We start from the raw sequence: 26,339 nt of genomic DNA on the forward strand, positions 1-26,339 counted from the left end.
TTTGAGCTATTTTCAGAATTGAATGGGGTTTCGTTAAAAAATGTATTTTTATCCTGAACTTAAACACAAAATAAATGGAATTCTTTTTCTACCCCAGCCTTTCTCTCCCCCTCTCCATACACATATATACTCCACACACATATATACCTGCATATACAAAATATACCTATAAAAATATACACACATACACATATGCATATAGTAGAACAAAAAAGAGCATTATACATGTAATGCAGATCTCTATTATCTATCCCTTTCTTAATTACCTTTTGGTTATTTTCTTGAGTAATCAAATTTTCTGTTTAAGTCTGGTCTTTTCTTTATTAATGCTTTGAAGTCTTCTGTTTTATTAAATGACTATACTTTCCACTGTAAGAATAAAGTCAGTTTTGCTAGGTAGTTGATTCTTGGTTGTAGACCCAGTTCCCTTGTTTTCTGGAATGTTATATTCCATGCCTTCCAGGCTTACAGTGTAGATGTAGCCAGGTCCTGTGTTTTCCTAACTGTGGTTCCATGATGTCTGAATGACTTCTTCTTAGCAGCTTGTAATATTTTTTCCTTGATCTGATAGTTATTGAATTTGACTATAACATTCCTTGGTGTTGTCAGTTGGGAATTAAATTCAGGAGGTGATCTTTGGATTCTTACACTGTCCACTTTTCCCTCTTGTTCGAGAATGTTGAAGCAATTTTTGTAGATAATTTCCTGTAGAATGATGTCCAGGCTTTTTCTTTTGTCATGATCTTCCAGTAGTCCAATAATTCTTGAATTTTCTCTCCTGAATCTATTTTTCAGGTCTGTGGTTTTGTCAATGAGATGTTTCATATTTTCCTCAATTTTTTTCATTCTCTTGATTTTGTTTTAAAGACTCTTGCTGCCTTGTGAAGTCATTTGCTTCTAGTTGTTGGATTCTAATTTTTAAAGACTGAATTTAATCCCTGGCTTTTCAGTCATCCTTCTCCTTCTGGTCTGATTTTCTTTGTAGGTCATCTTTTACCTTCTTTGCCTTGTTTTCAAGCTGGTCAACTCTGGCTTTCAAAACACTATTTTCTTATTTTAGTTCATCTACCTCTGTTTCTAGATGACTTATTTTCTTTTTAAGTTTTTTTTCCCCAATTGTCTTCAGTATTTCTTAATTGTTTTTTGAATTGTGTTTTGAGTTCTTCCAAAGCCTGTGTCCAATTCACTGGAGTTTCTGTGTTTTGCTTGGTGTTCCTTGGTCCTCCTTAGTTGCATTTGCTCTTTGTTCATTGCCTGAATAGAATCTGTTGATTGTAATTTCTTTTTTCTTTTTCTGTTGTTTACTCATGGTTTTTCCTTCTTTCCCCCTGTCATTGTCTGTAATTTGTTCCTCTGATTATTTGTGGGTTTGGGCTAATCTGTCCTGAAGGGGTTTCTTCTCTGCTCTGCTGACTGACTAGGTTAGGCTGATGGTATTAGTGAGCCCTGAGGTCATATCTTCCCCAGCTGGCAATAGAAGATGAAGGTGTAGGTGAAGGTGTGGAGTCTGAAGGGAGTTGGGCTTCTCACCCTGTTATCAAGGTATTCTGTAGTGGTTTCAGCCTTTGCCCTCAGAGCTTAGTCAGAAAGTGCTATCAGTGGAGTAAGTGGGGGAAGGGGTGTTGGAGATTGAGCTTCCCTGGCCTCTGAAGGCTTCTTATCTGCCCTATTAATAAGATTAAGCCAGGGCAGAGTTGATCTGTGGAGCTGGATGTGCCCTGAGGTCAAATCAAAAAAAGTGGGGGCAAGATGGAGTGTTTTGGCTGTGAGTAGGCTGTGCTCTCTACACTTCTCCTCTAGCTGCCCCCCCTACCACCTGTGTTTATTGCCCTGAGCCTGGCACAGCTGTGCCAGCAAAGCACTCCCTCTGGACTAGAGCCCTTGCCTGCCCAGAGATTCTGGAGACCACTTGAGACTCAGCACAGTCAGTGGAGGAGGAGTCCTGGGACCTTCCTTCTTCCTTTCCCTTGAACCCAAGAGTTCAAGAATTCAGGCTTTTTTGGTGTACCTTTTAAGTTGAATCCAGCAGGAGGGTCTTCCAGCTCTGTTCTGTTGTTAGATTTGGTTTTCTGTCCCCTTGAAGCACTTTGTTTTTGATTGGTGTGGAAAGGTTTTCAGAGAGGTCTGGACTTTTGCTATGTCTAAGTGGCCATCATGGTTCTGCCTCTATTATCTTTTCAAGTATAACAAATTCAACTTGTAGTTTTCAAAGGTATCCTACTTCTCTGTGTTTCTTTATGACATTCATTTTGTTCTCTAAAATTGTCTCATTGATACTCTTTTCTTTTGCTATTTTATCCCTATCCACACTCTACCATCCACTAAAAAAAAAAAAAGGCCAGCCAGGGCAGGAAAATATAGAACTTTTGATCTATAGGAAGATGGTAAAGAGTGTAGTTTAATCTTCACTTGACTTAATTGAATCTTTGTTCTCTTGTGTTAAAATAGGAAAAACCCATGATATCTGTTGCCTAGGGGGTTGATACTAAAATTAAAAAATGGATGTAAAATCTTTGAAATTTTACAGTGTTACCTGTATTATGTTTGGCTACAGTATATAGTACATATACATGAATAGTAAAAGAAAAGGTTGAAAAGTTAAACCTTATTCTCTGGGAATACAGAAAACATTGAAGGTTTGTGTACAATGGAATGGCATTAGAACTGGGCAATAGGAAATTTAACCTGGTAGTAGTGTGTAACACAGATTAGATGAGTAAGGACATGAGTTGTAGGATACTGCAAAAGTCTTGGCAAGAGATAATGAATATTAAGGCCACTTTGTGTGATACAACAAGAGGTCACAATTTATGGCCAAAGAATCTGGATAGGCAAAATAGTCACAAGACACGCAGGTAACAAAGGCTCTAGAAATGGAGGCAGAGAGCTAGGAATATTAAGAGATTCTAAGAGAGAAGGCAGGAGCAGAAATGGAGCATAATCCAAATAGGCAAGACAAGATATGAAAGGAAAAGAGAAAAAATAGAAAACGAAAACTAGGAAGTTAAGGAGCATAAGAAACTCAGTAGGTTTGATGCCTTTTTTTTCATTTTGAAAATTTTATTTAATTAGTCAGTTTAGAACATTTTTCCTTGGTTATAAGAATGATATTCTTTCCCTCCCCTCCCACCCACCCCATCCTGTAGCCATTGTGCAATTCCACTGGGTTTTACATGTGTCCTTGATCAAAACCTATTTCCATATTGTTGATGTTTGCACTAGGATGATCATTTAGAGTCTACATCCACAATTATATCCCCATTGACCCATGTAATCAAGCAGTTATTTTTCTTCTGTTTCTACTCACACAGTTTTTCCTCAATATGGATAGTGTTCTTTCTCATAAATACCTCTGAGTTATTCTGGATTACTGCATTGCCACTAATGGAGAAGTCCATTATATTTGATTGTATCAGTATATAATATGTATAATGTTCTCCTGATTCTGCTCCTCTCACTCTGTATCAATTCCTGGAGGTCATTCTAGTTCACAATTAATTCTTCCAGTTCATTATTCCTTTGAGCACAATAGTATTTCATCACCAACATGTACCACAATTTGTTCAACCATTCCCCAATTGGAGGGCATCCCCTCAATTTCCAATTTTTTTGCCACCACAAAGAACACAATCACAAATATTCTTGTATAAGTCTTTTTCCTTATTATCTTTTTAGGATACAGACCCAGCAATGTTATAACTGCATCAAAGGGCAGACAGTCTTTTAGCGCTCTTTGGGCATAGTTCCAAATTGCCCTCCAGAATGGTTGGATCAATTCACAACTCCACCAGCAGTGCATTAATGTCCCAACTTTGCCACATCCCCTCCAACATATTCATGACTTTCCTTTGCTGTCATGTTAGCCAATCTGCTAAGTGTGAGGTGATACCTCAGAGTTGTTTTGATTTGCATCTCTCTTATTAGAAGAGATTTAGAACACTTTTTCATGTGCTTATTAATAGTTTTGATTTCTTTATCTGAAAATTGTCTATTCATGTCCCTTGCCCATTTATCAATTGGGGAATGGCTTAATTTTCTTGTACAATTGATTTAGCTCTTTATAAATTTGAGTAATTAGACCTTCTTCAGAGGTTTTGTTATGAAGATTTTTCCCAATTTGTTGCTTTCCTTCTAATTTTGGTTGCATTGGTTTTGTTTGTACAAAACCTTTTTAATTTAATATAATCAAAATTATTTATTTTACTTTTTTGTAATTTTTTCTAACTCTTGCTTGGTCTTAAAATCTTTCCTTTTCCAAATACCTGTGTTTACCTAATATACTTATAAGTTCCTTCTTTATATTCAAGTAATTCAACCATTCTGAGTTTATCTTGGTATAGGATGTGAGATGTTGATCCAACCCCAATCTCTCCCATACTGTCTTCCAATTTCTTTTTTGTAAATTTTTCTAACTCTTGCTTGGTCTTAAAATCTTTCCTTTCCCAAATACCTGTGTTTACCTAATTTACTTATAAGTTCCTTCTTTATATTCAAGTAATTCAACCATTCTGAGTTTATCTTGGTATAGGGTGTGAGATGTTGATCCAACCCCAATCTCTCCCATACTGTCTTCCAATTTCCCCAACAGTTTTTATCAAATGCTGGATTTTTGTCCCTAAAGCTGGGACCTTTGGGCTTATCATTGACTGTCTTGCTGAGGTCACTTACCCCAACTCTATTCCACTGATCCTCCTTTTTGTTTCTTAGCCAGTACCATATTGTTTTGATGACCACTGCTTTATAAAATATTTTGAGATCTGGTTCTGCCAGGCCACATTTCTTCACATTTTTTTTCAATATTTCCCTGGATATCCTTGATCTTTTGTTCTTCGAAATGGACTTTGTTATATTTTTTTCTAATTCAGTAAAAACTTTTTTGATGGTTTGATGAGTATGGCACTAAATAAGTAAGTTAGATTGGATAGGATGGTCATTTTTATTATGTTAGCTCATCCTACCCATGAGCAATTCATGTTTTTTTCAAATTATTTAGATGTAGTTTTAATTGTGTGGAGGGTGTTTTGTAGTTGTGTTCATATAGTTCCTGTTTTTCCTGTTGTTCACTTTCTGGTTTTTTAATTTGCATGCCCAATTCATTGGCCTCTGCCCTCCCTAATTTGTTAATATACGAACTCAAGGATACAAATTTCCCCCTGAGTACTGCTTTGGCTGCATCCCATGGATTTTGAAAGGATGTCTCATCATTATCATTTTCTTCAATGAAATTATTAATAGTTTCTATGATTTATTCTTTAACTAACCAATTTTGGAGAATCATATTATTTAATTTCCAATTATTTTTTTTTATTTTCCTCTCCATATAGCCTTACTAATTATTATTTTTATTGCATTGTGATCTGAGAAGGTTGCATTTATTATTTCTGCTCTTTTGCTCTTGTTTGCAATGTTTTTATGCCCTAGTACATAGTCAGTCTTTGTGAATGTACCATGTGCTGCTGAAAAGCAGGTGTATTCCTTTTTGTCCCTATTTATTTTTCTCTACATATATACTAACTCTAATTTTTTCTAAGATTTCATTCACTTCTCTTACATCTTTCTTATTTATTTTTTGGTTTGATTTATCTAGTTCTGATAGAGGAAAGTTCAGGTCTCCCACTAGTATAGTTTTTCTATCTATTTCATCCTTGATCTCCACTAGTTTCTCCTTTAGAAATTTAGATGCTATGTCATTTGGTGCATACATGTTGAGTACTGATATTTCCTTGTTATCTATACTGCCTTTTATCAGGATGTAATTACCTTCCCTATCTGTTTAACTAGATCTCTTTTTACTTTGGCTTTGTCAGATATCATGATTGCAACTCCTGCCTTCTTTTTTTTCAGTTGATGCCCAATAGATTTTGCCGCACCTGCTTACCTTTACCAAATGTATTTCTACCTTCCTCATGTGTGTTTCTTGTAGACAATATATGGTAGCATTTTGGTTTCAAATCCTCTCTGCTATTTGCTTGTATTTTATGGGTGAGTTCATACCATTCACATTCATAGTTATGATTACCAGTTGTACATTTCCCAACATTTTGATTTCCATTCCTAGTCCTGCCCTTTCTTCTTTCACTATTTCCTTCTACACTAGTGTTTTGTTTTTAATCAGTTCCCCTAATTCCCACCCTCATTTTACTTCCCTTTCTACCCCCCCCTTCTTATTCCCCTCTTATTTTCTTTATGGTCTTTTAAAAATGCCCCCCACACCTTCTCCCTCCCTTATATTTCTTCCCTCCCCACCAGTCAGCTTGTTATCTACTTCTCTATAGGGCATGAATTAATTCTCTGCCCCAATGGATTTGATTGTCCTTCTCTTTTTGAGTCAATTTCAATAGGTTGCATGACTTTCTAGTTGCCTCTGATTTACATAGCTTTCTTTGGACAATAGTTTAAAGGATCTTAAAAGAGATAACGTGGTGGAAAGAGAGAGACAATTAAAAAGATCATCAATTTGACAATGTGAATGGAATGGAGAGAATGAATTCAAGATGTTTTTAAAACAGGCAGCTTGGGAAAGGAGGAGTGAAAAACAACTAAAATATTTTGAGTATTGGTAATTAGGACCTCAGAAAGTAGTAATACCATTAACTGAAATAATAAAGTCGGGAGGACGAGCTTGCATGGAAGGAAAGACTATTAATGGAGTTCTGAATACTAGGATAAGTCATTTGAACTTGACCCAGTAAAAGATAACTTAGTGTCTTAAACTAGGGAGTGTTATACTTTAGGAAGATTCATCTGTTAACTGTATAAAAGATGGATTGAAGCAGGGAGAGAGAACATTTAAGAAACACAATCTGATGAAAGCCTGATCTAGGGCTGTGGCAGTAAGACTCAAGGAACTAGGGAGGCAATAAATGGCTAGCAAAAGAAATTAAAATGTTTTAATTTAATAATCTCCATATAAATAACAGATTAATAAAACTTCAAATAAAACCATATTCAACAATATATAATCAATTGAATACAACTTAATAAATATCTATTATGTGCAAGACCCTTGATGTCATGTTTACAAAGATAGAAAATAGCACAGTTCCTATCATCAAGAACCTTATAGTCTAATTGGGGAGGGGAGATTATAGAAAGGTGTAATTCTTTAAGCCAGGCATTATTTTATATCATTTTGTTTACCATACAAATTTTAACATTCTGATCTTGTATTGCTTTTTTATAACTTTACTGTTATAATCTATAAATATATTTATTTTATATTTCTTCCTTCAAATTTTATATAGAACTTTTCTATGACCAAGAAAACATTATTATAAATATTCCATGTGTACTTGATAAAAAATACATTCCATGCTTTTTCATTAAATGTTTTCCATGTCCTGGTCAAGTTTAGAGATTCTCAGCAAGAAAAGGTTTCCTATAAAATGATAATACTTTTTCAGTCACATCTGGATTGAAAATTATGGTGCAGGGGGGTTCTAATATGACTTTTTAAAAGTCTAGTATACTGAAAATAGCACTGGGTTTTGAGTAAAAAAAAAACCTGAGTTTGATATTAGTTCTGCTTCTCATTAGTTGGGGGATCATGAATGAAATTATTAACCTTTCTGGGCTTCAGTTTTGCTCACCTGTAAATGAGGAGGTTGTACTAGATCAGTGATGGAGAATCTTTTAGAGATCTGGTGCTGTGCTCCTCAGCCCCCCTACTGAGTGCCTGGTGCCCCATCCTCATTACCCCACACAGGGTAGGGAGAAAGTGTTCCCATGAGCTACTGGGTAGAGGGGTGGGTGAAATGAAAAAATGTCCACAGCACAGGTGAAGAGGGGGAGAGGAGTGGCCTGAGAGCTTTGTTCCCCTCCAGCTCTGCCACCTATGAGCTACCCACCTTACCCACTGTGTGCTCCCATTGGGTTGCTGGATAGAAGAATGGGTAAAGTGAAAAAATGCCATCAGGCAGGGTAGAGAGAGGGAAGGGAACAGCTCCACCTGAATACTTCTGCCTTTCTAGTAATGAACTCTGGGGATGGGGATGGAGGGGGGGTAGAGTGCATGCTCACAGAGAACTTTCTGCATGCCATCTTTGGCATACGTGCCATAGGTTCACCATCACTGCACTAGACAATCTCTTTGATCTCCTGCAGTTCAAAATTCCCCAGATCCTACTCAGACTAGTGAGGAACCATGGATCTTTGAACTTTCATAATTATAATTATTGCTGATTTTCTTATTATTAGCACAAATTATTTCCTTTCCTACCTTAATCATACTTAGGAATTTAAGATTTTGGAGTTGAATGATACAAAGTCTTTAAAAATTCTTGCTTCAATTAAGTTCAAAATTCTGTCCATGCTTTATTATACATAATACAGGGAGGCAATGTAATGGAGCAGATAGAATCACAGACTTGTAGTCAGAAAGAACTTAGGTCAAATTCCAATTATTAATTACAAATTGCTATCCAAAACAGTTGGATCAATTAATAGTTCCACAAATAGTATATGTGCCTCCATTTTCCCATATCCCATCCAACATTTGACATTTTGATCAATTGTCAATTTAGTCAGTCTGATTGATATGTATCAGATGATATCTCAAAATTGTTTTGGCTTGCATTTCTCTAATCAGTAGTGATTTTAGAACTTTTTTTTTTCATATGCCTATATATGGCTTTGATTTCTTCATCTGAAATGTACTTTTAGTTATATATTTTTCTCTTCTTTCATTCCTTTCCTCTTCTTACTCTTTATTCTGTTCTTCCTTTCCCCCCCCCTTTTACTAATTTTTCTTCTTTTCCTCTTCTAATTCTTTTATTTTTTCCAAAGTAATGATCATTCAGAAATGTAAACACAAGAGTCACAAAACTTAAAAATTTTAATGTAACTCAAAGATACATTATTTTCCCAATCAGAATAAGAGTGCCTTAAATAGCATCCTCACTGAGTGACCCTCTAGTCTCTGCTTAAAAAAAAAAAAAAAACTTAGAGTGGGGATTAAATTCACTAATTCCTAAAGCATCCCATTTGACTTTTGGACAACTCTAACTTTTAGTGAGTTTTTCTTTAAAGTTAAACATAAATATGGACTTTCCTAATCTCTCTTCTTACCCCTTTTACTACTCTTTCACTACAAATTTCCTATCTCACAGAGTTGTTGTGAGGCTCAAATGAGATAACATTTGTAAAAAGTGCTTAGTGTAGTGCCTGCAAAATAGTAGGCAGCATATAAATGCTTATTCCCTTCTTATAAATACTTGGTAAATTATATATTTATTCTTCCATTAAAATGTGAGTTTTTTAAGAACATGGACTCTGTTTTTACCTTTTTTTTTTTGTATCTTCAGAACTTAACAAAGTTCCTGGAATGTAGTACTTCATCCTACCTCTATGTAACTTCAAGTCACACTCTCTGAAACCGTGTAAAACTGGTTTAATCTCTCTTCAATATCTTAGCCCTTTTAAGTATTTGAAGACATTTCTTATGTCATCTCCCTAGTCATTTCACTCACCCTCCAAACTAAATATCCCCATTTTCTTCAACCATCATTTTAGCATCATTTCATTTCTTCACCATCCAATAGAACATGATTCATGTCCTCCCCCCCCCCCCCAGTCAATGTGCAATTCCACTGGATTTTACATGCACCATTGATCAAGACCTATTTCGATATTATTGATAATTGCACTAGGGTGATCGTTAGAGTCTACATCCCCAATCATATCTCCATCAACCCATGTGATGAAACAGTTGTTTTTCTTCTGTTTTTCTACTCCCACGGTTCTTCCCCTGAATATGGATAGCATTTCCTCTCATAAGTCCCTCAAAATTGTCCCAGATCACTGCACTGCTGCTAGTAGAGAAGTCCATTTCATTCGATTGTACCACAGTGTATCAGTCTCTGTGTACAATGTTCTCCTGGTTCTACTCCTTTACTCTGTATCAATTCCTGGAGGTCATTCCAGGATCTATTCATTCTCCCTAATCATGTAAAGAATAGAGATATATTTGTCCAGCCCTTTCACTTTCCCCTCAAGAATCAAGTTCAATTTGAACTGTGCCCATACATTTCTGTTATGTGTTCCATTTAGAAAGTCACACATAATTCACTCTATGTACATTGCTAAAAATTCTCCTTGCCCCCAACTTAGATTAGGTTAGGAGAATTGCAACTAGAAACATTTTAACCTTTTTATTAACAATGTTTATTCCTTCATTTTAATCTTACTACAGATGTAGACACAATTGGCAAATAGAGAGTTGGTCTTAATGCCTAGGCAGACTTAGATTAAATCCTGCCTCTGACATATAGTATCTATATTATACTGGGCAAGTCACCTGACCTCTCAGTGTTGTAGGCAACTCTCCAAGAAAATAAGTTATAGAGGTGATGCTGACATTTGGGGTGAGAGTTGTCTCAATGAGAAGTATTCCATCCCAATGAAATCATAGTCCCATCCCTGTTCCTTGCTTCCTATAGATGTTCTTATAATACAATTTCCACCATGAGAAAATCAAAGGAAACATTTAAATATGAAAAAAATAACAAGTATAGGGAAGAGACCTAAGATCCAAAGAGTTACAAAGGGAGGAAAGAACAAAGGAATAGAGGGAGGGAGAAGGGGAAAGAGGAAGGAGGAAAAGAGAGGAGGAAGAAAGAACAATTTGGTACTGGACACTTTTTGGCTTTGAAATATATTAATGGTTAAACATGTTGGTCTAGCTGTGCAAACCTGGGAATATGGGATATACCTTCAGTGAAGTGTGGATAGTGATTTTTTGGAGGAAAAAAAATTGGAGCAAATTAGCCTTATTTTCATTCTCAGTTTTATATATATGTTACAATGAGGGAGATAAGGTGTCTATTTGGTTGGTGTTTCCAAGTGACACCTGAGGGGCTCCATGTATTTACATATCATTCCACTCTCTGCATACCTCCAAGAAGCTATCAGGAACCCCCCTGCTTTTGTTATTGTGTTTCAATCATGTCTGACTCTTTGTGACCTCGTTTGGGGTTTTCTTGGGAAAGATAGTAGAGTGGTTTTCTATTTCCTTCTCCAGTTCATTTTACAGATGAACAAATGGAAGCAAACAGGGTTAATTAAGTGAATGTACCCAAGAGCACACAGCTAGTACGTGGCTGAGGACATATTTGAACTTAAATCATCCTGACATCAGGTCCATTGCTCTATCTACCTCATCATTAAAGCAAATTTAGCATTAAGGAAACTCCCTCCATTTTTGTTGCTTTCATATCATAATTCCTAAATGCATTCTAGGATAGTTAGAGCAATTTATAATACTATCACTTGTGCATCTGGTCAGGTACTCAGTCATTATTCACATCTCATCCAGTTAGCCACCCATTTTCCTTAACACTGGTCTTGCCCATTAGACTGGATCTCCTGAGATTATGTCTTGGATGATTTTATCCACTCAGCTTTAGAATTACTACCCTGGGGCCATTTTGCCCTGATTGGTTAATCAGCCATTGTAGATCTACATGGTCAGCTTTATCTTGCCAACCCTGAACATGCTTTACATCTCATTGAACTGTACACATTAGCCAAGTCTTACAGATTGACCCTTTTTCTGTGTGTATTTCCTCCTCCCCAAGACCTATCCCCAGGCTCAACTGTTTACCTTTTGTTCTAGATACAGGAATGAAATTAATATTAACATTGCTTCTAAAAATGAATGACAGGTGACCCTTATGGCAGGCTCCACTTACCATATCTCTTCCTAAAACAAATTTCCCTCCTTTGGCCACCACTCCCTTATATGTGTATATATTTCCCTTAATGTAATGTTTCCTACAGTCAAGAATTATCTTGCTTTTTAATTTTTATCCCCAGTACAAACTATTTATTACAGCTTAATAAGTTTTATTTGTTTCTTTTTTTACAAACATTTACACTTTAGTCCCATTTTATAACAAAGTAAAATAATTAGGTAAAAAGAATACAGAAAACTCATCTAAAAGTACATGCAACACTTCACATCTATAACACTGCCCTACCTCTCTATTTTTCAAATTAACAAATCTGTTTTCTATCTCTCCCTACCTCACCAGAATCATTGCAAGGATTAAAGGCTCTCAGTATAGTATCCAGTACATAACAGACACTACATAAATGTTCATTCTTTCCCTTTCCTTAAAGCCTCTCTCTCCCATTATTTGCTCCATAAGGGAAAAAAAAACAAACAAAAACGTATAGTAACAGTTATATTAGTCAATCAAAACAATTCCCTTCAGTGGTTCTATGTGTGTATGTGTATGTATGTATGTGTATTTAGTTGTTATCATTCAGTTAGAAACTCTTTTGTGATCCCATGGACCATACTATCCATGAATTTTACTTGGCCAACATACCGGAGAAGTTTGTTATTTTTTTCTCTAGTGGATTAAGGCAAATAAAGGTCAAGTGACCTGCCCAGGGTCAGAAAGTATCCAAGGCTAGATTTGAACTCATATCTTTGTGACTCCATCCTTAGCACTAGCCATCTAGATACATAGATATATGTGTGTATTTGTGTGTATAGATTCGATTTTGTCCAATCTGTAACTTGATTCTCTCTTACCTCTGGATAGATTATATATTTTATCATTGGTCCTCTGCAATAAGAAATTATCACTGCATTGATCATAGTTCTTATGGCTTTTGAAGTTTATTTTTATAGTATTGTTCTTATTCTCTTAGTTCTGCTTATTTCGTTCTTCCTCAGTAAGGAGATATGCTCAAAATGATTTTTTCTATAATATTGACCATATAATATAAATTGTTCTGGTTCTACTCATTTCACATATTCGTTCATCCCATTCTTCCTTGTATGACACTGATTTTTTGCAAGTCTTCTTGACTGGAATGTATTTTCGATAAATGGTAACTTACTAACAGTACATTACAAAGAGTAAGCAATCACTAAGAATTTATTGAATTGAATAGTACAGTGTCATAAGCATGACTCAGAGCCCACCTATCCCAAGAAGACTTCCTTAAGTAAATGAGAAAAATTCTTACACTTGTACCTGGAAGTTACCCAGTGAGTCCATTCCACCCTATTTGCTATTTGGGATTTTATTTTCATGTAACATGACTGTAGTGATCAATTACTGTAATGATCATCCATTGAGAAGCTACTAGTTGGAAAGCACTATGAGTCCTGAATAATTACCTCATTATTATATTGTGACTGTTCCTTTAAAAATTTATCCAAAGCAAACCTAACTTCTAACTAAATTGAAATTATTATCTACTTAACATTTTTGTTTTGTCTGATGCTATCAAAGCCCAGGGGCAGTTGAGCCAATGAGGGCATCAAACTCAGAATCACTTTCCAGGAAAGGCTAATAAGAATACTGAAATCTTACCTTCCCTATATTAAGTAAAAATAAGGAATCAATCAAGTAGAAAGGCAACCCATCAAAGCTGAATAAAGTGCCAACTTTGGAATTAAGAAGACAGGTTCAAGTTCTTCCTCTGGCATACTATCTGACATATTCTTCTGGTATATGACCATGTACAAAGACATTTGAGTTCTCAGTAATAGTTCTCCCAGACTATATATGTTGCAGACAATACTATGTCAACAGAGGGAATTTCTGTATTTGTACTTTCTCCAGGTAGATGAGATTACAATCCTGGACCCCTCTTTCTACCTCTCTTTAAAAAAAGTCAAGGAAACACTAAATCCAGCTTTGAGATAAAAGAAAGGAAGAAAAGGTAGCTCAGCTTTAGTTGGTGCCTTGTATCTTTTTAAAAAATCATCTGTTACTATCCATATTGTGGGCTTTTAAGTGCTAACTGGTATTAACTCATTAAAATAAATCATTTCGAGTAATTAAGAATTGATAAGACACACAGAACACTAAACCTGGATTTAGAAAAATCTGAATTCAATTTTGGCCTCCTATACTCAGTAGCTTGGCAACCCTAGACTAACTTTTATCTGTCTCAGTTTCCTCATCTGTAAAATGAAGATAATACTAACACCTTTATTTTAGAGTTGTTCTGAAGATAACAACATTTGTAAAGCATTGTGCTGATGTTAAAACACCATATAAATACTAGCTACTATTATTATTTAACACTGTTTTGTTGAGAGAGAAAATATGGCATTAAAATAGCTGTACTTAATTTTCATAGTTTTCTCTAGAGTGATACACACAGTTTCCAATTGAGAAAGTAAGTTTCTAAATGACCCAAATGATCTTGGATCATCATACCAGCTGGCTTCCAAGATTCCCAACCATTCCTCTGGCTTGTCACCTTTACTCTGCCTACTTTTTGGCAGGGAAAGACTGAGGCTTTAAATCCTTATTTCACTCCTGATCTTTTCTCCTGGGAGGAGCCTGACTCCCATCTGGTCCACCATGATATGGCAAGGTCCAGTCAGTATTCAAACCTTCCTGAGGACAGAATGCTTATTTCAGTCAGCCTTTTCTCAATTTCTGCTGCTTCCTTCTAGTAAATCCTCAGAGAAAATTTTGATCAACATGCTATTACTTAATATCAGCAATGAAAACCAAAAATCTGAATATCTAAAGAGTGGTTAACCAAATGCCAGGCACAATTCCCCATAATCTTTGCATTTTGAGGAAATTGGTCCTAGAACAGGGGTTCTTAATGCAGGACCTGTCAAATTGCTTTTAAATATATATATATATGTATATCCATATACATAATATTTCAGAATAATTGATTTATTTTGTTATCCTCTGTATTTTATTTTATGCATTTAAAAGCATTATTTAGAGAAGAAACCCCGGGGTTTCCTCAGATTGTCAAAGGGGTCCATGACACATGCAAAAAGGTTAAAAACTCTTGTACTAGAAGCAGAAATGGTAGAGCAGGTCTATGACTATCACTCTCAGCCATTTGGGTAGACAAGCAAAATGGAACTTCCAGAGATGTGGGGGGAAAGAAGCTTACTCTTCAAAGTTGGAAAGAGAAAAGAAGACCCTATTTGTGGCTACAAAAGAGGAAGGGAGCCCAGCAAGGAAACTACCAGCAGATGGTAAATACATTTTTAATTCCTTCTGTCATACTGTGTGGACTTGTGCACATTTGTCCTGCTGTGTTAGGTGCCTGAAATAGCCAGCCATGGAACTGAGTAGCAGTTTTGCTTCTGTCTGAAATTTGGGAAACTGTGCTAGGCTAACAGAAATGGTAGACCTGAGAGTGAGACTAGGACAGGATGGGTTTGCTTCCAGTTTTACTCTTCTGAAAAATTTCATGTGCTTCAGTTCTTAATACATTCAGAACTGATTCCACATCATTTCTTCTCCTCCACTGTTATGAAAGTAAAATAAATCAGAATATTTTGAATTCTAGTCGTTTGTCAGTTATATTAGGAGAGTTACTTCTTTAATGGATTACATCCTCATGATAACTGTCAGTGGTTAAGCCTTTAGATTCATTTAATTATAGAACCAAAGTCCTCTGAGGAGTGCCATAGCCACATGTAACAGCCCTAAGTTCAAGATCTTACCTGACCCTCTGTTATACTTTTTTCTTGATATAATATTTTCATGGAATACCACAATCCTACTAAAAATCAAGAAAAATATGGATATTTTGGGACATAGCTAATGTGAGAATTTGTTACTCTTGGATAAGTGTTATAATTCATTACATATTTATAACAAACCACATGTGTTATATTATTGTTATGTTGCATATTATGGTATATTTAAAAAATAAAGTAAATTTAATTTAAAAAATGAAAGCTTAAACTAAATGTTAAAAATCAAACATGATCTTGGATAATGCAGAGTGAAGATTAGAAGAGTAGGCTGCTAAACAGACTTTTATTGGCCCTACAGTAGAGTAATTTCCCCAACACAATATTTGAAGCCAATTCTTAGTAACCAAGTGCAAGGGAGAAAGTATGAAGATTTCAATGTTGAAACAGCAACAACAGCACAACCAGGATAGGTCAGAGGTAAGAGAAAGTGTGTCTACATAATAACTACCAATGTTCCCTGTGGTATTTTAAAAAGTAAGATGCTGTGATCTAAACCAAAAGCATCATATGCATTATATTTCAGAACTAATCCTGTCTAAATAGGTTAGTCATTTTTACTCCAACACAATTATTCCTTTTATTAATTACATTCATTGCACAAACTAAGAATATACAATTTTTGTCAGATATGATATTTACTCCACATTTTAACTACCTCAGCAATCAATTGTGTTTATAAAATAGCAATATATCTTTATCTATCTAGATAGATATAGAGAGATAGATGCTGCCCATAGTCTCTCAGAAAGATTAATATTATTTTTGTTTTGTTATTTTCCACTCAGGAATTTCATTATTATAAGGAACTCTGGGCACTATAGAAGTGGTAGGTATCTCCTAAGGTACATCAATAAGTGATCTATGCTTTGAAGTATTAGAAGTTTCCTAGGACACTGATACATTAAGTGACTTGTTTATCATTACATTGCTCATTTGTGTCAGAGATACAAATGGTCTTGAATCCAGGTCTTGCATATTCAAGGTGAGCCCCTTATCCACTGTCTATTTCCAACTAACATCATATAATCATAGAATTTAAGAGTTTCAAAGAACTTTGGATGGTCATCTGATTTAGTACCCATCCTTTACTGACTGGAAACTGAGGTCCACAAATATGAAGACACTTGGCTAAGGGCATACTGATAATTAATTGAGGAGTCAAAGTTAGAACTTAGGTCTTCTATTTCCCCATTCATTTCTCTCTGGGATTCCACATTTAATATGGTACCTAGTGAAAAACCAAGGTAGCACTGTTGATAAAGCTCGAGGCTATGTGTCATTGTGAATATCCAAGTTCAAATCTGGCCTCAGACATTTCCTTTCATCTTTAAAATGAGCTGGAGAAAGAAATGGCGAATCACTTCAGTATATTTGCCAAGAAATCCTAAATGAGGTCACAAAGAATTGGATATAACTAAACAACAGCAATTATTTTTCAGCAGTGATATGATAGAAGAGTCCTACTTTTAAATAGATGCACTCATGGTCATCCTCAGCTGGTTAGCAGCAAGATGTTCCAGCAGAGTCCAATGTCTTTGTAGGAGATTCAGGGTCATTTTCAACAATATAGAAATAAATGCAGTGGCAGTATCTGCTAAGGAAGCTTTGCTTAACTATGTGTGTGAGTATATTAATATATATATATATATATATATTCTTAAAGTTTTAAGGGGAAATATATTGGCTTATTCCTGTCCCAGTCTCCTGGGAATATTTGTCTAGATTTAAAAGCTGCTAGACTCTTTTGCACAGCTAGCAACCTCTGTTCATGAAATAGCAGGGAAGATTGGTAGGTAAAGACTGAAAAGCAGTGACAGAAGAAAATTGGGAGGCTTGCACAGCACCCTCCCACACAGTGTCTCATAACTATTGCTGCTAACCTCTCATGAGGGGCACCAAATTTCACTCTCTTTGCAAAAGGAAAAAAAGTAATAAAACCATCTCAGACCACATTGCATAAATCTTCATTTTGTCCTATAATTTAGAATCTACATGGTAACCCTATTTATGTGGCTCAAAGTAGCACTTTTGATTTTTTTTTAAGAATACTCACAGAGTGGGCCTATGCAGCAATTGAATGTAACAAGCATTTATTGAGGATCTGGTATGTTCCAGGTGCTATGGAGATACTGGGGCTACAAAGGCAAGAATGAAAGCAATTCTTGCCTTCAAGGATCTTAAATTCTAGGTGGGCAGAAGATGAGAAACAAAATATGCACACAACTATGTAAATATAAATCAAATACTGAGTCATTTCAGCCTAGGTGGGAAAAGTACTAACATGTTGAATGGGAATATTGAAAAGGGGATTAGACCTGAGCTTTGAAGTGCAGCGAGGCATTCCCAGAAGTGGAGGGGAAGAAGGAGAATCTTCCAGGTCTTGGTGGAGAGCCTACATAAAGACACAAAGACAGGGGGGAAAAGTCATACATATCAGTTTGGCTTTACCATCAAGGACACTGAGGGGAGTTATATAAGATAAGTTTACAAAGAAGGAATGGCACCAGATTGCAGACAAGAAATGCTGAGTAGGCTATGTTGAGGGTCCCCCCCTTTATCCGAGAAGCAATAGAGAGTCTTTGAAGTTTCTTGAGTAAGGGGGTGCAATAGTCAGATTTATGCTTTGGGAACAACAATATAGTAGGATGGAATGAAATATTTCTAGTGTATTTCTCATGCTATTAATCAAAGATATTTCCAAATCAATTTAAGAAGCTTCTCGATTTCAGATAAGATGAAACAATATTGTTACTGAGGTATGTCTGAGTCTTTCAGTCCCTTTTGGGGGTTTTCTTGGCAAAGATACTGGAATGATTTGCTATTTGCTTTTCAAGTTCATTTTTTGGATGAGGAAACTGAGGCAAATGGGATTAAGTGACTTGTCCAAGGTCACACAGATAGTGTCTGAGGGTGGATTTGAATTCAAGAAGATGAGTCTTCCTTACTTCAGACCTCTATCCACTGTGCCACCTAACTGCCCTCTATATCAGGATACTTTTCCTTAAACTGCCTCTTAGAATATTCTTTTGCTCAATCATTTTTTCCAATTGAGTCCAATTCTTTATGACCACATTTGGAGTCTTCTGGGCAAAGATAGTGGAGTGGTTTGCCATTTTCTTCTCCAGATCATTTTACAGTTGAAGAAACTGAGGCAAACAGGATTAAGTGACTTGCCCAAGGTCATACAACTAGTGTCTGGGACTGGATTTGAACTCATGAAGATGTATTCCTTTCTCTAGGCCCCTCATTCTCTCCATTGTGCCACCCAGTTGCCCAAAACAATATTAATGAACTTTATAGTTAGACTTAGATCTTCATAGAACCCCTATTAAAATCTAGAAATTATTATAGTGTCTTGCAGTTTACAAGAGCTCACAAAATTTGCTTTTAAATATGAATTATAGAAAGCAGTCTTCTACTTGTGGTCATTGTGCCCCAAATCTCTTATTTGTAGGATAAAACTCAGAATTTTGAACATTGATATTGCTTCCACTAATATGCAGTTCTAATATTTCCATTAATTGTGGAAACTGACTTCAGTCTCTCTAGGGTATATGCTAACATAGGTTAAACTCTGGGAGATCCCATCAATCTGGAAAGGTGTCAAGTGTAGCCCTGCAAATTGTGTATCCGTCATCTTAGGATCAGCCTCACTAAGTTTGAAGAGCTTCATCACCAGGAGGCTGGGCACCAAAAGATGACTTAATTTGTTCATAACTACTTCTAAAGACATTCTTCTCATGGGAAGAGATTATAGTCTCCTTCAGTGGAGGGCAGAGCCACAAGGAGGAAATCATAAATCTTTGCAGTATTGGAAGTAGAAAGATGATAAGTTTATGGAAAACTAACATAACTGTTACAGAATGACGTGTTATACAGAATTATCTTGACTGAATTATCTTGAACAATGAAGCAATGAACAGACTTTGGGTTACTCCATTCCTGTGCTCCAAATTATGTTATCTAGTTAATGTCATTGGGGAGATTTGAAGCCTTAATAATTACAGCTCAAGGCCTAGAGTTTTTTTTAAAGAAATTATGTTAAATGTGCATTTATTCAGAGAGTTACTTTCTGACAGCCTGTTGACTTATTTTGTTTGAGAAATAAATTAAAATAAAGACTTTTTAAGAACTCAAGATCAATTTACTTTTTTTGTTTAAAAGACAATTAAGAATTGTCTAACATAGAAAGTGAAAGAATTACTTATTTCAAAGGATGGAAAAATATGAGATATTGCTTTTAGCTTCTTGCTTTTTGAAGAAGTTTTAGGGACTCCTCCCCCTTCTTTCTTTGCAAAAGAATTCAGGTGTTTCATGCTAAATTAAAGTGCCCTTTTCAGCATACAGCTCAGAAATTGCTCCTGCTTTGAGGTCAAGGGCTCTCCCTATGGCTGGGTGCCAGTTTAATCCTGGTACTCCCATGATCCTCTGAAAGAAATCAACTTTCTGTTGAAATCTTTTGCCAGTTCCCCTTCAAACTAAAGTGCGTTGACTGTGAGCTCAGCTTTCCTTTGTGCTTTTTGTTGAACAAATAGGGAAACAATACAGCTCCTGTCACTGAGAGACAGAAAAAAAAGTGAAACCACTATTGTCAGTGTCAGAGGACATTGTGGGGGTGTCACACAAACCTTTCCCCAAATTTCAGCATTTATTATTAGATGCCTTGGGAGAAGAAGGAACTGTGAATAACAGTGAAGGATTCCAGCCTGTACACAGCAGTGTTCACTAGGATCTCATGAGTCAGAGAGCTTGTTAGCAGGTCTGCCCACCTTTATGTGAGTAGTTCCCTTAGGAAAAAAAAAAGACAAATAAAAAAATATGACTTGCCCTCTCAGAAAATGATTCCTCTACATTTCTTTCCCCTTTTCATTTCATTATAACTGCAAATAAATACGCTGCAGGCTTTTACACCCCTCTGGAAACCTAATGCTATAGAGTGGTTTTCAGGAAATTAGACTACTTGAACCTGAGCTGCATTGATTCATAAACCAAGCTGTTGGATGCCACAACTCTAGAGAGACCTTGTCTTTTCAGTTAACAGTGCTTTTTTTTCCCCTGAAAGGAACAATATTAATACAAAAATGCAGAATGTTATATTTTCAACATGGTCTACCATTAGCATTTCCACATGAGAAATAGTGAGTTTTCAGGAACAAAACTAAATTATTATTTCCCAAATCCCTTTCCCTGTTGAGCACTGGTACCTTTAAATAACCTTCCAGTCAACCCCCAACAGGATAACACAAATTTCTCAGTTTTTAAAACCTACTATTAATAATAACATATTTGTATAAGTATTTCATATGCCCCCAAAGCAATTCCACATCCTGTATTTTCTTCTTGTTCAGTGAAAATTCTTCACTTTCATCCATGGACCAATGTTGGAAAGTACAGGTACTATTGTACCCATTTTGTAGATGAAAAAACAAAGGCTCAGAGAAGTTGTCATTTGCCTAGCATAATTCAACAAATAATTCTTAGAACCATGAATCTAAGCCTCTTGCTTTAAAACCAAATCCAATGTTCTTTTCACTAGATAATAATATAATGATGAACTTCTTGGGTGCTATGAGTAAGTATCTACAGGATGTACCATGTATATAAAATATTTCAAACATCAGGGGTTTAAAATAAGAGGAAGAAACCAATTTAATATCTATTTTATTTTTTTAAAAATCCCTTATCTCCTATTGTAAGGGTTAGGCAAGGGGGTTAAGTGATTTGCCTAGGGTCATACAGGTAGGAAGCAGCAGAAACCTTCCATCTCCAGGCATGGCTTTCTATCCACTGAGGCACATAGATGCCCCTAATATCTATTTTCCAAGTATCCAATTATATACACTGAAATAAAAAAATGGACTGGCAGAAATAATTTTTGCCATCTAATAATTCATAATTCAATGACATTTAATGAAATATTACTCTTGAAATGGAAAATAACATGCTTATATTGTTTGCATACATATACACTGGGGAAAGTGTTTTGGCATTTGTTGATTGTCTTGACTCATAAACCCCAAGCATTTCAGCTTGGAACAGGGGAAATGTGTCAGATGAAGGTTGGTGATGTCCTTCGTATTCAAAGAGGACCAAAATGCCATTGCTATGTTGGGATCAGTGTACAGTGTGTGCAACTGTGGCTGATCAGAACAATATGAGTTTGGAAGTCTCTACCACAGGTCAGGAACAAATAGTATGTATGAACATTTGGGATGGAGATGTCTCTAAATTTGTGCATGTCACGTTTCTTTTGAACTAGAAATGTTACTATGGAAGGAAAGTGATAGCAGCAAGAGGAGATGTAGAATAAATGGATTATAAAATCCTAGAATCCCATATCTCGAAGGGATTTCATAAGTCCTTTAGTCCAAATTTTTGCTCAGTATATGATTTCCTCTTCAGTGTCCTAAACAAATATTTATTCACCCTGAGTTTGAATACCTTCATGAGGGAGAACTCACTATTGATCGCTGGAAATATTAAAGAGGAATCCATGTTCTATGTGTCTAAGCACCTTGCTTCAATGATATTGCCTTCCATTAAATAGTGATACATTACAGAGATTCTCTTGGGCCTCACACCCTTGTACAGGAATAGTTTTTTTTTTTTTAATGAAAGTTAATCCAGTCAGCCAAAAGCAAATGGAGGACTAGAAAACATTATAAGGTCCTCAAAGACTGTGTAGAGTCTCCCTTGTCTTATATCATTTATAAATCTAGGTCCTAAGCTTGCTGTTGGTTGCTTTTTTTCACAAAGAAACAGTGCGATTAATAAAGTAGTGTTTTATGCTGTTTAATCACAAGGGTCAATGGGAATCCTAGAAAGCAGTAGTATATTTCTTCAGTGTTCTGTGGGTAATTTCCACTATATTGCATGTTCCCACATGGAACAGGAGAACTGCAAATGCCTGCTGCCTCTGTTAAAATCTGCCATGATGCCAAGTATTAGAGAAATTTTCCTGATTTGTCTTGCAAACATGGCTTGGCCCAATTAAGAAGAATTATTATTTCTGTTGTTTCCATATAATTGCTTGACCCTGAGTTTAAGAGTACAGTCTTACAGAATATGGAAGGGACCTCAGAGTTTATCTAACTTACCTCAGACCTAAGTAAAACTTCTCTTTACAGCATCTCCAATGAACACTCATACATCACATGTTTTAAAATGTCCAAGAAAGTCTATTAGCTCCTAAGGTAGGCCTTTAAATTTCTGGATACCTTGGATTTTTTAGGAAGTATTCTCTAATGTTGAGAGATAAGATCTGTTTCTGTAAAACATTCACTAATTTCTCCTATTCTGCAATCTGGAGCCAAGCAGCCCCCTTTATACCAACTTTGGGTCTGTGCAGAGACTTCCTTTATTTTTCAGATCCAATCTGTGGAGTCTGTGTCTCCCATGTCCAAGCAATATTCTGCAGCCCATAGGCCATGACCCTCATCTGGGCCTTGTCATTTCTCCCCTAGACTATTTCAGTAGCACTCTCAAAGATTTCCTATTCCCAATCTTTCTATTCTACAGTCTATCCTAAGAACACTAAAAATCACGCTCTCTTCTGGAAAGCCTTCTGATCATCATCTTTTAGAATCCTGACTTTCCATCAATGCTCAATGATATCTCTTCTGGAGAACTACCCCTGATCCCCTCTGTTGTTGGTATGAATTCTCTCTGCAATTTACTTAGTGTCTCTCCAGTAGAATGTAAACTCTACGAAAGCTTACATTCATGACTCATTATGAGACTGACCATGGAAAAGGAAAGAGGTTCTGTATGATTAGAAAAGCCACATTCTTGATTTACAAGAATGAGCAGAAACATAAGAAGATAACATGAAAGATCAATTATAAAGGGTTGAATGAGGTCAAGCTATTTACTTTTCATTGGAAAATGGTATATTTAAACCTTAAGAATGATATCATAAATTGGGTCATTTGAAGGAGCATAGATAGAATTTTTTGAGTCAAAAAATAAAAAAGTGAAAAATAATGTAATTGGAAAATTGTGGAGCAAAGGACTTGACAGTTCTTGTTTTGGTCTTTCATTATATTTATTGTTTATTAATAATACATTTTATTATTATTTTATTTACTATTAAAGAGATAGTAAGTGAACATCCAGAAAATGAAAAAGTAATCACTAAGAGCTAAAATAGCTTCATACCAGATAACTCAAAAATAGCTCATACCAGAATAATCTAATTTTCATTTTTGACAAGGTTTCTTAGACTGGTTGATCAAGCAAATAGCTACTGGGATTTTGGCAAAGAATGTGAAAATGACTCTTTTGTTATTCTTTTGTGGAAAATATATAGAAATTGGCTAAATGAGAACACTGAAGTAGATTCAGAACTGATCATAAGGCCACATCCATTGATGATTTGATTGGGAGAGCTTTAGTGGAGTATCCTAGGAATCTTTGTGAGGTATAAATAGCATACTTATCAAATTAGTAGATGACATAAAGCTGAGAGGGACAGTTAACCCACTGGATGGCATAGTCAGTATCCAAAAATATTCTCACAAACTAGAACACTGATTAAATCTAGTAAAATTGAAATGGGTAAGGAAAGAAAGGTATTAGTGAGCTTCTCCCAGGATCAGTTTATGTATTCACACGACAGAATCACATATGAGTTTTTTATGTGTTCACAAGATATAACTGCCTTCTAGTTGGAACAAGTGATTGAGGTGATTGGGTGAGCAAGCAAATCTGCCATGCCCTTGGGGGCTTTAAGTATCTAAGTTCTAGAAGAAGAGATCTCACCTAAAAAATGTTGGAGGAAATGGACTGAGTGGTTGGCAGGATTTCTTTCTCTTCCATAACAATATCAGTCACATAGGTTTAAAAACAACAGTAGAATGAAACAATAGGATGTGGTACATACAGGCAGGAACAGAGACAGACTTCAGAGAGACACATGGAGAGAAACAGACAACTGAGGGAGAAAGAATGACTCCTGGCAACAGAGAAGAGAGTCAGCTATGAAGAGGAACAGATCCATATGACAATTTACCCAGTGGAGACCCTGAATTGAAGAGGAGCTTTATGAGGACTATACAAAGAGAAAGCTCTGTAGTCCAAGGTGTAATGAATCACCTTTGCTGCCATTTATCCTACATGTGTATCTCGTAACTCTAAATTTGAACCCTCTCTTCCTAGTGAGAGAGTAGAACCCAGATTTGAGGATAATGTTTTTTGTAGTTGTATTTATTATGCCATTTTAGTGGCATAGTATAAATTTCTTTCTATGAGCAAACTGTATATATTAACTGTAGTAATGGGAAATATAATAGTGAAGTTTCCTGAGTTAGGAGTACCACCCCACAGGGTAATCAAGCCTCTGGAGTTCCAACATACAAAGACAAGTTGTGGAAATAATTCATAAGGAGAAACTATAAATTTAATAAGATACATACTTGGTGCAACCTAGGTGGCACAGTGGACAGAGTACCAAGCCTGAAGGCAAAAAGATTCATTTTCCTGAGTTTAAATTTGGCCTCAGACACTAGCAATCTATCCCTGGGAAAGTCACCTAATTCTCATTTGTAAAATGAACTGGAGAAGGAAATGGCAAAACATTCCATAACCTTTATCAAGAAAATCCCAAATGATGTCCCAAAGAGTCAGACATAACTGAAAAGGACTGAACAATGATAGCATCTTTCCTGTCATTTAAATCTTCTCTTCTTCAAGGAAAACGCTTCCAGTTTCTTAAAACATTCTTCATATGGTATAATATTCAGGTCCTTGTTCATCCTAATCTCCTACCTCTGCATCTCTCCCTATATTTGTGAACATCTCCCCCAACAGTATTTTCTGCCACATTCTGCTTATTATAAACCTCAAACTAATATGAATGCAAAGTGGCCTCATCCTATTTGTCAATTAGTTGATAAACATATATTGAGCTCCTACTATGAACTAGGACCTATGCTAAGCACCAGACATAGATACCTTCAAAGTGGAGGCAAGGAAGAGATCATTAGTGTGTGTGTGTGTGTGTGTGTGTGTGTGTGTGCACGCATGTGTGCTTGTGTTTGTGTGTGTGTAGTTGAAAAATTCAACAGATTGGACTGGCCAGTATTTATTATCATATGGCCAGAGCATTTTGAATTAATGTAAAGTTTTAAAAGGAAATTAGCAGTTTTTATTCCCTGTTTTAGGAAAACATTTTTCCTCTTGTTCTTAAGTTCTTGCTTTTCTTTCATAGTTTTGCTTTCCTTCCTTTCTCTTCAGCCTTCCTTTCTTCCTTCCCTCCCCTCTTCCTCAGTGCTAGCTTGGAGCAAACAGTTCAGCCTTTGTCTTGATACAGATAAAGCACCTGTAAGCAATGCTCTATCCAACTGTTTTATGTGATGATTTCTAAAATATGCAATAATTTACTTCATCAGGTTAATGTTTTTACCAGAATATAAATAAATAAAGTTTGCTCCACCTTTTTGTTAAAAAGGGAAAAAACAAGAAGCTCACAATCTAATGGGGGAGATTACAAACAAACAAATATTACAAAAATGATCTATGCAGGATAAATAGGAAATAATTAACAAGAAAGGCACTAGAATTAAGCGGTGTTGGGAAAGGTTTCCTGTTGAAGATAGAATTCTAGCTGGAGCTTGAAGGAAGCCAGGAAAGCCAGTAGTTGGAAATGAAGAGGAAGAACATCCAAGCATGAAGAACAGCCAGAGAAATGTATGATTACAAGGTAGAATTTTTTGTTGTTAGAATAAGTAGGAGGCCAGTGGCACAAAATTGAAAAGAGTGTGGCAGGGAGTAAAATATAAAAAGACTGGAAAGGTAGGATGGAGATAAGTTTATAATTTCATTATTGTTCAGTCATTTTCAGTCATAGCCAACTCCC

The 26,339-nt window shown here is 35.9% G+C and overlaps 1 long non-coding RNA gene across 2 annotated transcripts in view; it reads left to right on the forward strand.

Annotated features, from left to right (window-relative positions):
• Positions 1-26,339, forward strand: part of LOC130458368 (uncharacterized) — a 63,591-nt gene that overhangs the window by 19,139 nt on the left and 18,113 nt on the right. Inside the window, exon 1 of one of the 2 annotated variants that reach the window (XR_008917621.1) lies at positions 14,627-16,310. The exons of the other annotated variant lie outside the window; for it this stretch is intronic. This is a non-coding gene — a long non-coding RNA (uncharacterized LOC130458368). Of the gene's footprint in view, positions 1-14,626; positions 16,311-26,339 lie in introns of those variants that run through there. 2 annotated transcript variants of the gene reach the window in all.

This window comes from Monodelphis domestica, chromosome 3 (genome assembly GCF_027887165.1).
Source record: "Monodelphis domestica isolate mMonDom1 chromosome 3, mMonDom1.pri, whole genome shotgun sequence".
NCBI lineage: Eukaryota > Metazoa > Chordata > Mammalia > Didelphimorphia > Didelphidae > Monodelphis > Monodelphis domestica.